This window comes from Heteronotia binoei, chromosome 1, assembly GCF_032191835.1.
Source record: "Heteronotia binoei isolate CCM8104 ecotype False Entrance Well chromosome 1, APGP_CSIRO_Hbin_v1, whole genome shotgun sequence".
Taxonomy (NCBI): Eukaryota; Metazoa; Chordata; class Lepidosauria; order Squamata; family Gekkonidae; genus Heteronotia; species Heteronotia binoei.
Genome location: NC_083223.1, coordinates 122,146,371 through 122,160,892, shown reverse-complemented (window position 1 = coordinate 122,160,892; position 14,522 = coordinate 122,146,371).

Here is a 14,522-nt window from a genome sequence, read left to right as displayed (position 1 = left end):
TGGCCTGATCCAACATGGCTTCTCTTATTAAGAAAGGGAAGGGTTGTTTTATATCTCGCTGCAACACCTTAGACTACTGTTTGCAAGATCTGACTGAGCTGCATGCAAGAAAAGGGAGACAGAAAGGCTAGACCAGAGGTGTCAAACTCATTTGTTATGTGGGCTGGATCTGACATAAATGTCACTTTGTTGGGCTAGGCCATTAGTGCCATAAAATGTAATGCCTGGTACCAGAGATATAAACATGAGTTCAGATGCTGAATGGCAATTGCAGGTGAATGACAATAGCAGGCTTGATTGGATTAGTTGGGATATGCAAAGAGGTAGTAGGCGTGGAGATAGCAGCATTGATAATGAGATCTAAGTCTCAATTCAATACAGAAGGATTCAGTCCATGAGGGTGCAATAAATAAATGGACATAAATCTGACATTAGAAACCACAACATTTAAAAAACAATGGGAGAACATTTTAACCTTCCAGGACATTCAGTTGCTGACCTAAGAGCAGCAGTTCTCTTACAAAGGAATTTCAAAGGCAGATTAGAAAGACAAACTGCTGAGTTGTAACTGATAATGCAGCTCAAGACAATCTATCATCCTGAACTGAATTGAGACCTGAGGTTTTTTGTCTCATTACCAACACCTACTACTCAATGTTCCCTCTAAGCTACAGAGTCTTGTGAGCAAAAATTCTACTTTGTGAGCTACTGGCATTAAAGTTGTGAGCTACTGCATAAATTAGTTTGCTCTGGGGCCATTTTTCCTGACCTAAGACAAAAATCTTGGAGGCTAAAAATCTGTGAGTTAGCTCATACCAACTCAGCTTAGAGGGAACACTGCTACTATTATCATCTAGCATCTGAAATCACTTCACTCTCCTATAAGAACTAAGGGACTCACATTCTAGCTGAGAAGTGAACAGTGACTCATGGAAGTTTATGCCCTGCCACAAATTTAGTTAGCTGATATTGGACTCTTGCTTTTTTTCCACTAATAAGGATTGCAAGCTGTGCTGTTAAGTCTGGAGGTGGGTTTTTTCTTCATCTGTTAGAAATGAAGAGGAGGATCTCTTCAAGTCAAATAATGTGTGATTTCAGACTAGGCAAAATCCACTCAGTGCTAGTGATGATAATGAAACAGTTTAAAAAGCAAAAGAAGTGCAAAGAAAGTGTGAAGAAAGGCAGCCAGCAAGCTGGGAGGGGAGAGGGAAATATGATGAACCGGAACATAAGGAACCCTAAATGTATTTTTAAACACTTAGCTATCTACTTCCAGTTACTAAACAATGGAATAAAATCCAAGTGTTGTAATTCCTAATCTAGGTCTTTTTAAAAGAAAATAAAATCCCAGATAGATACAGAGAAATCTAGTATTTTCAGAATAAACCATAATAATTCCCTTTTAATTCCCCTTCCCCCTTATCCAAATACATCTCCTTCCTTTCTTTTAACTTGTGTGTCTGTGTGTGTCTGTGTGTGAGAGAGAGAGATCAGGTCTCAAACAAAACAGAAGAACTGGGTGATCTCAATGTAAATTGTGCATGTCAGAAAAATCTCCCCTCCCTCCACCCCTCTCTCTGAAGAAGTGTGAGTGATGGTCTTAAAGGTGCCACCAGAATTGAACTTTGTTCTGTACCTGGCAATTGCCATAGCAACTATCAGCACAAACTGTTACAGAAGTCTGCTTGAGTCTTGGAGAAAGGGAAGCATAGATGATCCTAGAGCTTTTTTGCTCTGCTCAGGCTTTCCTTTGCCCCAGTGGCTACATCCAGAACTGCATTTTAAAAATAAAAGGGAAGATGTTCAGCCGGAGGCAACAGCACAACGCTGGCTTTGAGGGCCCTCTTCAAAGGCCTTTCTTAAGCTGCACCCAGGGTGGAACACACACCTTTGGTATACCACTAGTATACTGTGACACAAGAAAACAAAGGAAAAGCATATTAAAATAGCTTACACAATTAAAACTTAAAGATGAATGAAATTCTGTGTTTCTATCCAGAATTCTGTAAAGGAAGGGACGTTTTAATAAGATATGGCTGTTCTTATCATTGCATTATCTCATGCATACTGTATGTGTAAACCAGGAATCATCTCCCTTATCCCAAAGATAATAAGATATACATCCAGTTGATCAAATTGTGCTTTATCCATGCTAACAACTTCCAGAATATGAGATGGGAGTGGGGGTGGAATTGAGCCCCTTCCATTAATTGATGGTGAAATAAGTCATGGCATGGTCAAACCATTTCTGAGTATCATTCTTGTTTTGACAACAAGATAAATTGACAGCCAGCTGGGCTCATTCTCTGGTGTGTCTGCTTGTTTAGTATCCTGATTAATGGCAAGTGCTATACTTAGCCTAATACATCCATTGCAAGCCTTCATGTACCATCCAGAGTCCAAAGTAATGCTCATGTGTGGGTGCACCTGCAAAGCAAAATCGCTCCATATTGAAAATGATTGCAGTTTAAGTTCAGACAGAGTCCCCAGGGAGCTCATTGCATGGGGTCACAGCCGCTCAAATTTAGCATGACTTAAAAGCTCACTTTATTGGTTTTTCCTGGTGGCTCACAAGATCATTACAAATTGTAGCAAAACCCATTCTTGCAGATGGGCCAGCACAGTTCATTAAATTACTTCCTGATTTCCGAAAGAAAACAACCAAATATAGAATTGAAATGGGAAATGTGTGTATTTAAAAAGAGGATGGGAATCTAGCATAAGGAGCTTTCCTATACAACACTGTGTGGTGTGGGTCTATATCTTTAAAAGTGGAGATAGGTAGTAGCCCACTAGATGTGAATGATAAACCATAAGCAGCACGACATATTCAAACAGAATTATGTATGCTGAAGTTACTAATTTTATAAACATGTTTTATTCTTCTTCTGAATGAACTGTGAGCTGCAATAAAAACTGGACTGAGCCAGACAAAGGGCTACTTCCTATGAGTATCTAGAATCATTCTGCTTATGCATAGATTGCATTACTGCCAGCCAAAGATATCCAGTTTAAGACAGGGTTTTTTAAAGCAGAAACATAGAGGAATGCAGTTCCAGCTGGCTTGGTGTCAGGGGGTGTGGCATCATATGCAAATGAGTTTGTGCTGTGTGAAACAATGGTAACATCAGCTGGCTTGGTGTCAGGGGGTGTGGCATCATATGCAAATGAGTTCCTGCTGGGGGTTTTCTACCAAAAAAGCCCTGGTTTAAACAATTCAAAAACATGTTAAAGAACTGTGCATTCAAATACAGAACTTCAGATAAAATATTTTAAGCATAGGGGGAAAGACATCTTATAATGATGAACCTTTCAAAATAGTACTGGTAAATGAACTTATTCCAGCGCACATTCCCTGATACTGTTTATTTCAGAACCAGGATCTTCTTATATTCAGCACATTGGGGCAACTGGGTTTACTGGCAATGTTCATCAACCAGCTATTCTGTTTCTATGTGCAGGGATAGGGTTGGATCCTGCAGAAGATTTTCTCTGATGGAAAAGGGAGGCAGATTCAGGGACTGCATGCTGGGGAAAATTTTGGGCTACAGCAGGAGGGAGAGGCAAGGAAGTTGTGCTTTACTGACACAAAGCTTTCCATTATTTGCATTGGAATCCACACTACTGCTTCACACATCTAAGCCATAAGAACAGTCAGGCTGGATTAGACTAATGGTCCCTCTGGTTCAGTATACATAGATAGGTGCCCTCAGAAGGGCAATCAGCAGAATCTGGAGGCCAAATCTCCCTGCTGTTGCCTCCCACTGCATTCTCTCCATATTACTATTTTCAGAAAACTATAGTGGCCACAAACTCATTTGACAAATGACATCATTTTTCCCCTATGTGTGTTTTTTACATATTGTGTTGATTTCTGTCTGTCAGTCCAGGAGTAAAACCACCTCAGTTTCCTGTGCTGTATTGTCCCCGATATCTGTTAATGTAACAGGACAGTATAACCAAGGTTAGCCTTCCATCTTTCCTTAATAATGCCATAAAATAATATGGGTTTTACTTCTAAGTACATATGGTTACATCATACTGAATATTTTATTTAGAAAATGTGTATGCTGACTGCCTCTCCATGTCTCCTCAGGCGTGACTCACAACAATACAAACAAAACTGAGCCTATAATAAAAAGAGTAAGAACAAATTGTAACAGGGAAAAAAACTAATAATAAAGCAACCCAGACAACCCAGGATGTAAGCATTTAAGGGAAGGCAATATAAGAGAGCAGTCATTATATATGTTAATTGCATAAGTGAATAGTGTTTCATTTTGATACTTATATTTTGGATATAGAAAATTGCTGAGGATTGTTTCTTTTGTAACATCTTATTATTTTAGTACAAATTTAACAACAATAATAAAATTGCTTTGGGTTGAAATAGAGGGCCCAAAAGGAAATTTAACTATGGGAGTTTGTTATTGCCCACCAAATCAAAAGAAAGAGGACAAATATGATGGAAGGCTTAAAGATAGTGGCTAAATGTAAAAACTGTGTCGTAATAGGTGATTTTAACTACCTGCAGATTGATTGGGTCAATATGTGTTCTGGTCGAGAGAAAGAGATTGAGTTTCTTGATGCTCTCAATGATTGTGCTATGGAGCAGATGATCTCAGAACCTACCAGGGGTGGGGTGATCCTGGATTTGGTCCTAAGTAATGCCCAAGACTTGGTGAGAGATGTAAAAGTGATTGTGCTACTTGGGAGCAGTGACCATAATGTTATTGATTTCACCGTTTGTATAAATAGGGAGTTGCCCAAAAAGACCGCCACAACCATGTTTAACTTTAAAAGGGGTAAATTCTCTGAGGAGGCATTTGAGGAGGAAACTGAAAGGAAAGGTAAATACGGTCAAAACCCTTGAGGAAGCTTGGAGACTATTTAAAACTATAATCCTAAAAGCTCAGATAAAATACATACCACAAGTTAGGAAAGGCACAAAGAGGTATAAGAAAAGGCCTGCATGGTTAATAAACAAAGTAATGGAAGCTGTAAAAGGTAAGAAGGACTCCTTTAAGCGGTGGAAAACCAGTCCAAGTGAGATTAATAAAAGGGAACACAGGCTGTGGCAAATCAAATGCAAGACTGTGATCAGGAAGGCAAAAAGGGACTATGAGGAGCATATTGCAAAAAACATAAAGACCAACAATAAACATTTCTTCAAATATATTAGAAGCAGGAAACCAGCCAGGGAGGCAGTGGGGTCCTTGGATGACCATGGGGTAAAAGGATTACTGAAGGAGGATAGAGAAATGGCTGAGAAGCTGAATGAATTTTTTGCCTCCGTCTTCACTGTGGAAGAGGAGAACTTTTTGCCCTCACCAGAACCACTAATTTTGGAAGGGGTGTTGAAAGACCTGAGTCAGATTGAGGTGACAAAGGAGGAGGTCCTACAACTGATGGACGAATTAAAAACTAATAAGTCACCGGGTCCGGATGGCATACATCCGAGAGTTCTGAAAGAACTCAAAGTTGAACTTGTGGATCTTCTAACAAAAATCTGTAATCTTTCATTGAAATCTGCCTCCGTTCCTGAGGACTGGAAGGTAGCAAATGTCACCCCCATCTTTAAAAAGGGTTCCAGAGGAGATCCGGGAAATTACAGGCCAGTCAGTCTGACTTCAATACCGGGAAAGTTGGTAGAAACCATTATCAAGGACAGAATGAGTAGGCACATTGATGAACACGGATTATTGAGGAAGACTCAGCATGGGTTCTGTAAGGGAAGATCTTGCCTCACTAACTTGTTACATTTCTTTGAGGGAGTGAACAAATATGTGGACAAAGAAGACCCAATAGATGTTGTTTACCTTGACTTCCAGAAAGCTTTTGATAAAGTTCCTCATCAAAGGCTCCTTAGAAAGCTTGAGAGTCATGGAGTAAAAGGATAGGTCCTCTTGTGGATCAAAAACTGGCTGAGTAATAGGAAGCAGAGAGTGAGTATAAATGGGCAGTCTTCGCTGTGGAGGACGGTAAGCAGTGGGGTGCCGCAGGGCTCGGTACTGGGTCCCATGCTCTTTAACTTGTTCATAAATGATTTGGAGTTGGGAGTGAGCAGTGAAGTGGCCAAGTTTGCGGATGACACTAAATTGATCAGGGTGGTGAGAACCAGAGAGGATTGTGAGGAACTCCAAAGGCATCTATTGAGGCTGGATGAGTGGGCGTCAACGTGGCAGATGCGGTTCAATGTGGCCAAGTGCAAAGTAATGCACATTGGGGCCAAGAATCCCAGCTACAATACAAGTTGATGGGGTGTGAACTGGCAGAGAGTGACCAAGAGAGAGATCTTGGGGTCATGGTAGATAACTCACTGAAAATGTCAAGACAGTGTGCGTTTGCAATAAAAAAGGCCAACGCCATGCTGGGAATTATTAGGAAGGGAACTGAAAACAAAACAGCCAGTATCATAATGCCCCAGTATAAATCGATGGTGCAGTCTCATTTGGAGTACTGTGTACAGTTCTGGTTGCCGCACCTCAAAAAGGATATTATAGCATTGGAGAAAGTCCAGAAAAGGGCAACTAGAATGATTAAAGGGCTGGAATACTTTCCCTATGAAGAAAGGTTGAAACGCTTGGGGCTCTTTAGCTTGGAGAAACGTCAACTGCGGGGTGACATGATAGAGGTTTACAAGATAATACATGGGATGGAGAAAGTAGAGAAAGAAGTCCTTTTCTCCCTTTCTCACAATACAAGAACTCGTGGACATTCGATGAAATTGCTGAGCAGACAGGTTAAAACATATAAAAGGAAGTACTTCTTCACCCAAAGGGTGATTAACATGTGGAATTCACTGCCACAGGAGGTGGTGGCAGCCACAAGCATAGCCACCTTCAAGAGGGGGTTAGATAAAAATATGGAGCAGAGGTCCATCAGTGGCTATTTACCACAATGTGTATATGTGTGACACAGAGTGTTGGACTGGATGGGCCATTAGCCTGAGCTAACATGGCTTCTCTTATGTTCTTATGATTGTAGAACATCTACCAGTCAAATATTTGACTGTGACAATTAATAATAACAATTAAAACCATAAATAAAGGCAAGTCTCAACATAAAATGACACAAAACAGCATATTAATGGAGGATACAGTAATATGTGGACTTTTTCAGTGTTGAGTTGGAGTTTTTGCCAAACAGAAAAATTCTGCATAATTTTATTTTTATTTAGGACATTTACATTCCGCCCTACCCTGCAAGCGGGCTCAGGGAGGATTACAACATTATCAGACAATAAGAGCAATAGGATTAAAACTAATAAAAGTAGTGCATTAAAACAATCTCTTCATTACAGATCAGGAGACAGAGTAATTCACAACAGTGTAATTTCTAGCTGCCCAATAAGTCAAACAGTTTCATGTTACAAGTGGGCTGAAATGGCATCACCCGAAAGTGACATCATCAAAATGGCAGCGCACACACGGGGCCTCTCTAGGCATTTCTGGGAAAACTCTATGGTTTTCCCAGATGCTCTAGCCATTTGAGAGGTTAAAACTCTATGGTACCTATTATACCATAGAGTTTTCCCTCCCAAATGGCTAGAGCATATGGGAAAACCATAGAGTTCACCTGGAAACACCTAGAGTGTTTCCATTTTGATGGTATCACTTCCAGGTGATGTCATCGCACCAGCGATGTAGGGAGAGGTTCCCCCCCACCAGCCCAATGTGGGCCAGCAGGTTGGGAACCTCCCAGACGGGGGATTCCCTGCCTGGATAGGGGGTTTGACAGGCCTAACTCGGGTACAGGACCTCCATCTTAGTTGGATTAAACTTCAGTTGGTTCTGCTGCAGCCATCCAGCCATACCCCCCCCCCCAGTGCCTCACCCAGATGATCCAGGGCAGAGTCTGGGCAACCATCCATCAACAGAAAGAGCTGGGTGTCATCTGCACCAGCCCAAAACCCCAGGCTAACTGAGTGAGGGGCGCAAATAGATGTTAAATATCATTGGCAATAGAATTGCCCCCTGTGGCAACTACATTCAAGTGGGTGTCATGAGGAGACTAGTTTACCAAGCACCACCCTCTGTCCTTGACCATGGAGAAAGGAGGAAAACTACTGCAAGGCAATCCTCTGAACTCCTACATTGGTGAGGGAGTGGGTCATGTGATTGTAGTCAACCATGTCACATGCTGCTGTCAGATCTAAAAGAAGCAGCAGCGCTGACCCACCTTGATCCAGGTGCCTCTGGAGGACATCTGTGAGGGCGACTAGTATAGTCTGCATCCCGTGGCCTGGGAGGAAACTGGACTGGAATGGATCAAGGATAGATGTGTCTTCCAGGAAAGCCTGGAGCTGTTCATTCACTGCTTTCTCAACCACCTTGTCCAGGATGGTTGGACACTGGGTGGTAGTTGGTCAGGACCATATGGTCCAATGTTGGTTTTTTTCAACAGTGGACGAATCACTGCCTTCTTCAAGCCCTCAGGAAAGGTCCCCAAAGGAAGGGAAAAGTTGACAGTTTATCCAGAAGGTCCCGAATGCCATCCCTGCAAGCTTTAATCAGCCAGGATGGACATGGGGTGAGGAAACAGGTGGTTGGCTTCACAGCTGAAAAGATCCTATCAACATATTCTTAGGAAAGTCAGCTGAAGTGGTCCAAAATTGGACCTTCCAAGCTCCCTCACTGTATCAACTGTGGCAAGGAGGTCCTGACAGAGAGACAAGATTTTATCTTCAATATAGATTGCAAAAGCCTCACAGCCAATATCCAGTTCCCTAGCATTTTGCTTGCCAGATGGCAATGTAGTTAAGGATCGAATTGTTCTAAATAATTGAGCTGGGCATGACTTCACAGCAGGCCTGTAGCTACAGGGGGGCTGGGAGGGAAGGACTGTTCTATTTAAACCCCCCCTCTGTAGGGCCTCTCTGTGGGCCCAAGGAAAAGGGAGGGAGGGAGAGCCTGCACACACAAGAGAGAAACAGCGAGAGAAAGCGACAGAGCAAAAGAGAGAGTGTGACTGCAAGGAGGACAGTGAGAGAGCAGTAGAGAGAAAGAGAAATAGCGAGAGAGAGTGGCAGAGAGAGAAAGAGAAAGACTACAACGGGGACAGGGAGAAAGCAGCAGAGAGAGAAAACACTGCGAGAGAGTCAGAGAGAGAGCACAACTGCAAAAGTAGACAGGGAGAGAGCAGCAGCAGAGAGAGGAAAAACCATCAAGAGAGCGGCAGAGAGAGAAAGAGTGCATGACTGCAATGGGGACAGGAAGAGAGCAGCAGAGAGAGAGAGAAACAGGGAGAGAGAGAGGCAGAGCAAGAGTGCAACTGTAACGGGGACAGGGAGAAAGCAGCAGAGAGAGAGAGAAACAGTGCAAGCGAGAGGCTGAGAGAGAGAGAGTGACTGCGATGGAGACAGGGAGAGAACACCAGAGAGAGAGAGAAAACAGCGAGAGAGAGAGAAACTGCAAGGGGACAACAAGAGAACAGCAGAGAGAGAGAAAAACAGGGAGAGGGAGAGCAACTACGACAGAGAGAGGGCAGCAGAGAGAGAGAAAACAGTGACTATAAGACACACTGTAAAATAACCCCCACACCACCCCCTAACCTCATTTTTTAATTTATTATGGGAACTCTACCCCTCTTTCTCTCTTTTTTTGAGCAAGAGAGAGCTGGGGCAGGGAAGGCCGGCTGCTGGAGGGAAGAAGCAGCCAGGGCCCGCGGCCTCCCCAACAAAATTATTTATCTCCCTGGCCCCTCCACCCAAAATTTTCTGGCTATGGGGCTGCTGCACAGACACAATAGAGGCTGCATAGAACTGCCCATCAGTGTAGACAAAGAACTCCTTCTTAGCAGACTTTATTGCCATCCCATAGACCTCATAAACATTCTATAAGAAGCTCTTGCCTCTCCATCAGGAGTACACCACCACACTCACTCTAGTCTTCTCAGCTGCCGCTTCATCCTCCACCACATTCACACTCTCTGGCATATTCTAGATTATTACAGGAAAATTGATTAGGTTAATACTTTTTATGTGTGGGGTCAGTTCAGGCTGTGACTATACCATTCTTTTCCCAGATATTTTTCTGTCACGTATTTTATTATATTTATAGCAGACAAATTGTCTCATAGAGTTCAGTGATGACGAAGATTCTCTTTCAACAGCTTTGCTTGTGAAATAAGATTGAACCACTGTTTTAAAATAAAATCTAATAGTATTTGATACCAAACCTATAAATTCATGTCTAACAAAATCTAAGTCATCAATCATACCTCTTGGTCAAGCTGAGGAACAATTTTGTTTTGGTCTGTTCAGCATTTTCCTCTGAAATCTCTGGAAAATTCAGGTTAGTAAAACAGCAGAAGAAAATAATTTAAACTCCTTGGTTATCACGGTCATATGTTTCCAAATGTGAAATCCATCACTAGAAAAAGCTGTATCAGCAAACACGTGAAAAGTCTGGTGTTGGGTGCAATTTTAATCATCTTTAGCCCTGTTTTTAGCTCATTTGCTACAAAAAATATTGCAATTCAGTATCTAGTTAATGTCTTTTTAATTGTTTAATGTCTTGTGCCTGAAGGGCCCTGGTTGGGCAGACAGTGGGATACAAATGTTATTTATAAATAAATAAATGAAAGCCTTGCTGGCCTTACCACGTGTTACCGTGATGCCTGGGGATGTGGCCTTCACATGTGCACCTTCCAGCATGGCATAAAAGCCTCAAGCTGTGTATACACAAAAACATGTTTGGGGCAAAATTTGAGGAAATATGAGAGGGGACCTTTAACTGAATGTTTTTTTGTTTTTTTTTTAAATGAAGTGCAATAAAATGAAAGTTACACAAAAATCATAAAGCGATTAAACAGTTCTTAGTGGAAGAAGTCAAGTTTAACTAGATGTAATCACCGTAGGGTTGCCATTTGCCTGCCAGCACTCCAGTGCAAAAAAGAAAAAAAAAATTAAAATTGTCATTAGTGATGGCATGGTCCTTTCTAAGAATTGCTACAGATTCTGTCTTACATTAGAGTTTTCAGTGATTCCTATAGGCATGTGATGTCACATCCAGGCTTTCTCCTAAGATATTTCACACTGTCACTGATGGCTACCATCCCCATGTCCCCACCCCCCCATGCCTCCCACTGCCCTAAATCCATCCATAGCTAGTCCAAAGGGCCCATCCCACAAATATATTATACAGTAGGGTTGCCAGTTCCAGGTTGGGAAATACGTGGAGCTTTTGGGAGTGGAGCCTGAGAAGAGCAGGATTTAAAGAAGGAAAGGACTTCAGTTGGATATATTACCCTTTCAAAGCAGCCACTTTCTCCAGGTGAATTGATTTCCATTGCCTGGAGAATCCTAGGCGCTCTCCAGCCACCACCTGGAGGCTAAGTATTCAAACAACAGCTGTGGCGTGGAAGGTAAACCAAAAAATTACACCACTAGAAATGTTGAAGAATCACCAAATACTATTTAACAAATATTATGAAACATACTATAATATAGTGGGTTTGATGCATTGATGAGGCAAAGTGATAGCGATCAACAGCTCTTTATTAGGTACTGCACTCCAAGAATAGAGAACTGGGCCAACGGGGTCAACTATATACACCTCAGGGTTCCCACGTTGGTGAGGTCGGTGTCGTCCTTCCCCAGCAGCTTCCACTGCAGCTTCTTGTCCCGCAGCCTGAAAATGAACTGGTTCCTCAGCACCTTGTCCAGGTTGGGATAGTCACAGCGGAGCGACAACTGGTGTAAGGCTGCAATGAAATCTCCCACGGATTCGTTAGGCTTCTGACGGTGCTTGGAGAACTCAAAGTGGTGGGTCAGGACCAGTGAGTCGTGAGGGTCACAATGATGTCCTTGAAGGAGGCTGCCTTGAGCATGGTTGGTGCAATTAGGCTGTGCACCAGCTCCAGCGTGTTCATGCCACATGACCTGAGCAGCAGCGCCTTCTTTTTTCAGCCTGTGACCTCATTGTATTCGATGAAATTTTCCAGGTGTTCCAACCAGGTCTCCCATTGCTGTGGGCTGGCCACATAGAATTCTGGGATCGGTCCTGGTGTGGCGGCCATCTTGTCTTTTTTTTTCAATATTTTTATAGTTTATTAAATTAATATATTGTGTACAAGCCTGTTACCATACAAAAGAAAAAATTATTAAAACAGAAGTCGAAGGCAGTGTTTTCACTAATTATATATACATTCAAATTCCATTATCTCTATTCACCATTTACTGCATTCACCTTCACTATTACATTACAAATTAAACCCATTTATCCTTTCACTTGCACTCAAGGAAAACTCAATTAAAGATATTTTGTCGATGACGCTTGACACCTTACATAATACTTTACTTCCATACACCTTTAACCGTCTGTATGACCTGCCCCACTAATCTAACTATTTGCTTTGGCATTCCATTCAGCAGCACCATCCAATTATGAATCCTCCATTTTTGGTATTTCTTTCCTAATGAGTCCTCCATTTTTGGTATTTCTTCCATTTACGCCAATTTCTCTCTTGGTTATTTAAAACCTCTCTTGGTTTTGGAGTTAAATGCCTAATTATCCATGATATCTCTTTCATTTTTTTATTTTTCTGACCTCTAGATCTAATAAGTTGCTCCCTATTCCTTCTCCAAACTACATCTTTGATCTGTTTCCTTATGTCTCTTGAATGCATTTCTCTAAGTGAACCATTCTTTTTTAGCTTTAGAGAGTTTAACCTATATATATATTCAATTTCCCTCTCGGGTTTATTTTGTTCTTTTTCCAGCATGGGGGTCAATGTTTCCACTACTAAACAAAATAAATCCTCATTTATTTCTTCTGATATGGTTAAAAATCTTGGAGTATATTTTGCCTTATACATGTCTGATCTAGTAATCCTGGTCTCTGATTCTTCCTGTTTAATTTCCAAGTTGCCTGTACCTTGCTCCTTTAGTATTTGTTTTGTATCAATAGAATTTTTGGGTTGCGTCAACTTTGTCATATCCGTTTTTATGTCCTTCAGTCCATTCTCTAATCCATCAAGCTTAAATTTTAATCCCCCTATCTGTTCCATTAAATTGTTCTGCATCTGATTTAATGCCCCCATTAAAGAATCTTCAAAAGATGACTGAAATACTTTGAGAGCATCCTGCAACAACATGATTCCCTCTATCATTGAGTTAAGCAGGAGAAATTCAAATTATCATATAATAATATAGAATGAAGACACCAATACAGAGATTTAGTATCCCTTTACCAACTAGTCTAAATCAATTTCTTCCCCAAGCAATAATGCTTCATGTTCAACTGATTTCAATAATTATTCATTATTTGCCTTCCTCTTGCACCACTTAACCCTTTCAAACACTCCACTCACTACCTCTTGCAGACTACATACGCTCACTTCTTCATTCATTCTCCATCCTAATCCTTTCTCATTAACCATACACTTTTACTTAGACCCACACACATTCACACACTTTTGTAAATTATACAGTAACAGCATTCAATTCCTTGCTTTCCCTCTCTTTCTTCTTTCTTCCTTCAGTCCTTCTGTTTCCTCTTTCTTCCTCTTCTTCTTTGTCCGTTTTTCCCCCTTTTTGTCTTTCTGGTCTTTCTAGTCTTTAAATTTCTTCTTCCAAGTTACTTATATTATATTGATCAAACTCAGTCTTTTAATGAACTATTCACTTTTCTACAGCTCTTAGTCCAAAGAAATAGTCCACCTAATCCTTAATATAAATCAGATCTTCTATAACATTATATATTTTCTCCCATCCGATCTCCACAACACGTAGCAATCTTTACACACAATGTTTTAAGTGAGTCTTTAGTTTTAGGCAAGTTTCAAGAAATTTACTTTCTAACTAGAGGTCTTTCCACTCTTGTAGCACAGGGTTGTCACTTTCCTCCTCCTCTCTTTTCCACGCCCTTCAGCTAGAGATACAGTGTTTTAAATCACATTTCAGTGTTCTTTAACAAGAAAAAAGTAGAATACTTCAAAAAGAGAGAAAAATACCAATTATGGTGTTTGCTAGCCACGGAGAGGAGGTGAGACAGGGAAAGAAAAAATCAGTTTGTTTCTTCAGTGCCAAATCCGCTGCTGCTGCCATCGCCCACCTCCTTTCCTCCTTCCTCCGACTTTGTTCCTCTGCTCCTCTTGCCAGCCACAAAATAGTTGTCTCAAAGTAGTTCTCTCAGCCACACCCACATACGCGACCGAGGCAAGCCCAATTTGCAGCCATAACAAAAAGCGCCTCACTTCAGGTATATACTGTCCTTTTTTTTCCTTTTCGTCTCCTCTTAGTCTTCTGTTTTTGGGTTAGTTTCATTTACTTTCACCAAACGCCCTCCACCTTCACCTCTGTCTCCGGTAGCTGAGACTCTCTCACCTAATGGCGCACGATGCGGTTGGGGCAAAGGGAGGGTAGAAAAGCCAGGAACCTAAAAGTTCCCCCGTGCCTCTCCCCAAGACCCCTTCTGCTAGCAATGCTCCTCCGACGGGAGCTTGCTGGGTCCTACGACCCCCCAACCCGCACGGTTCGATCCGTTCCTGCCCTGATGGCTTGAAACGCAACCGCCTCG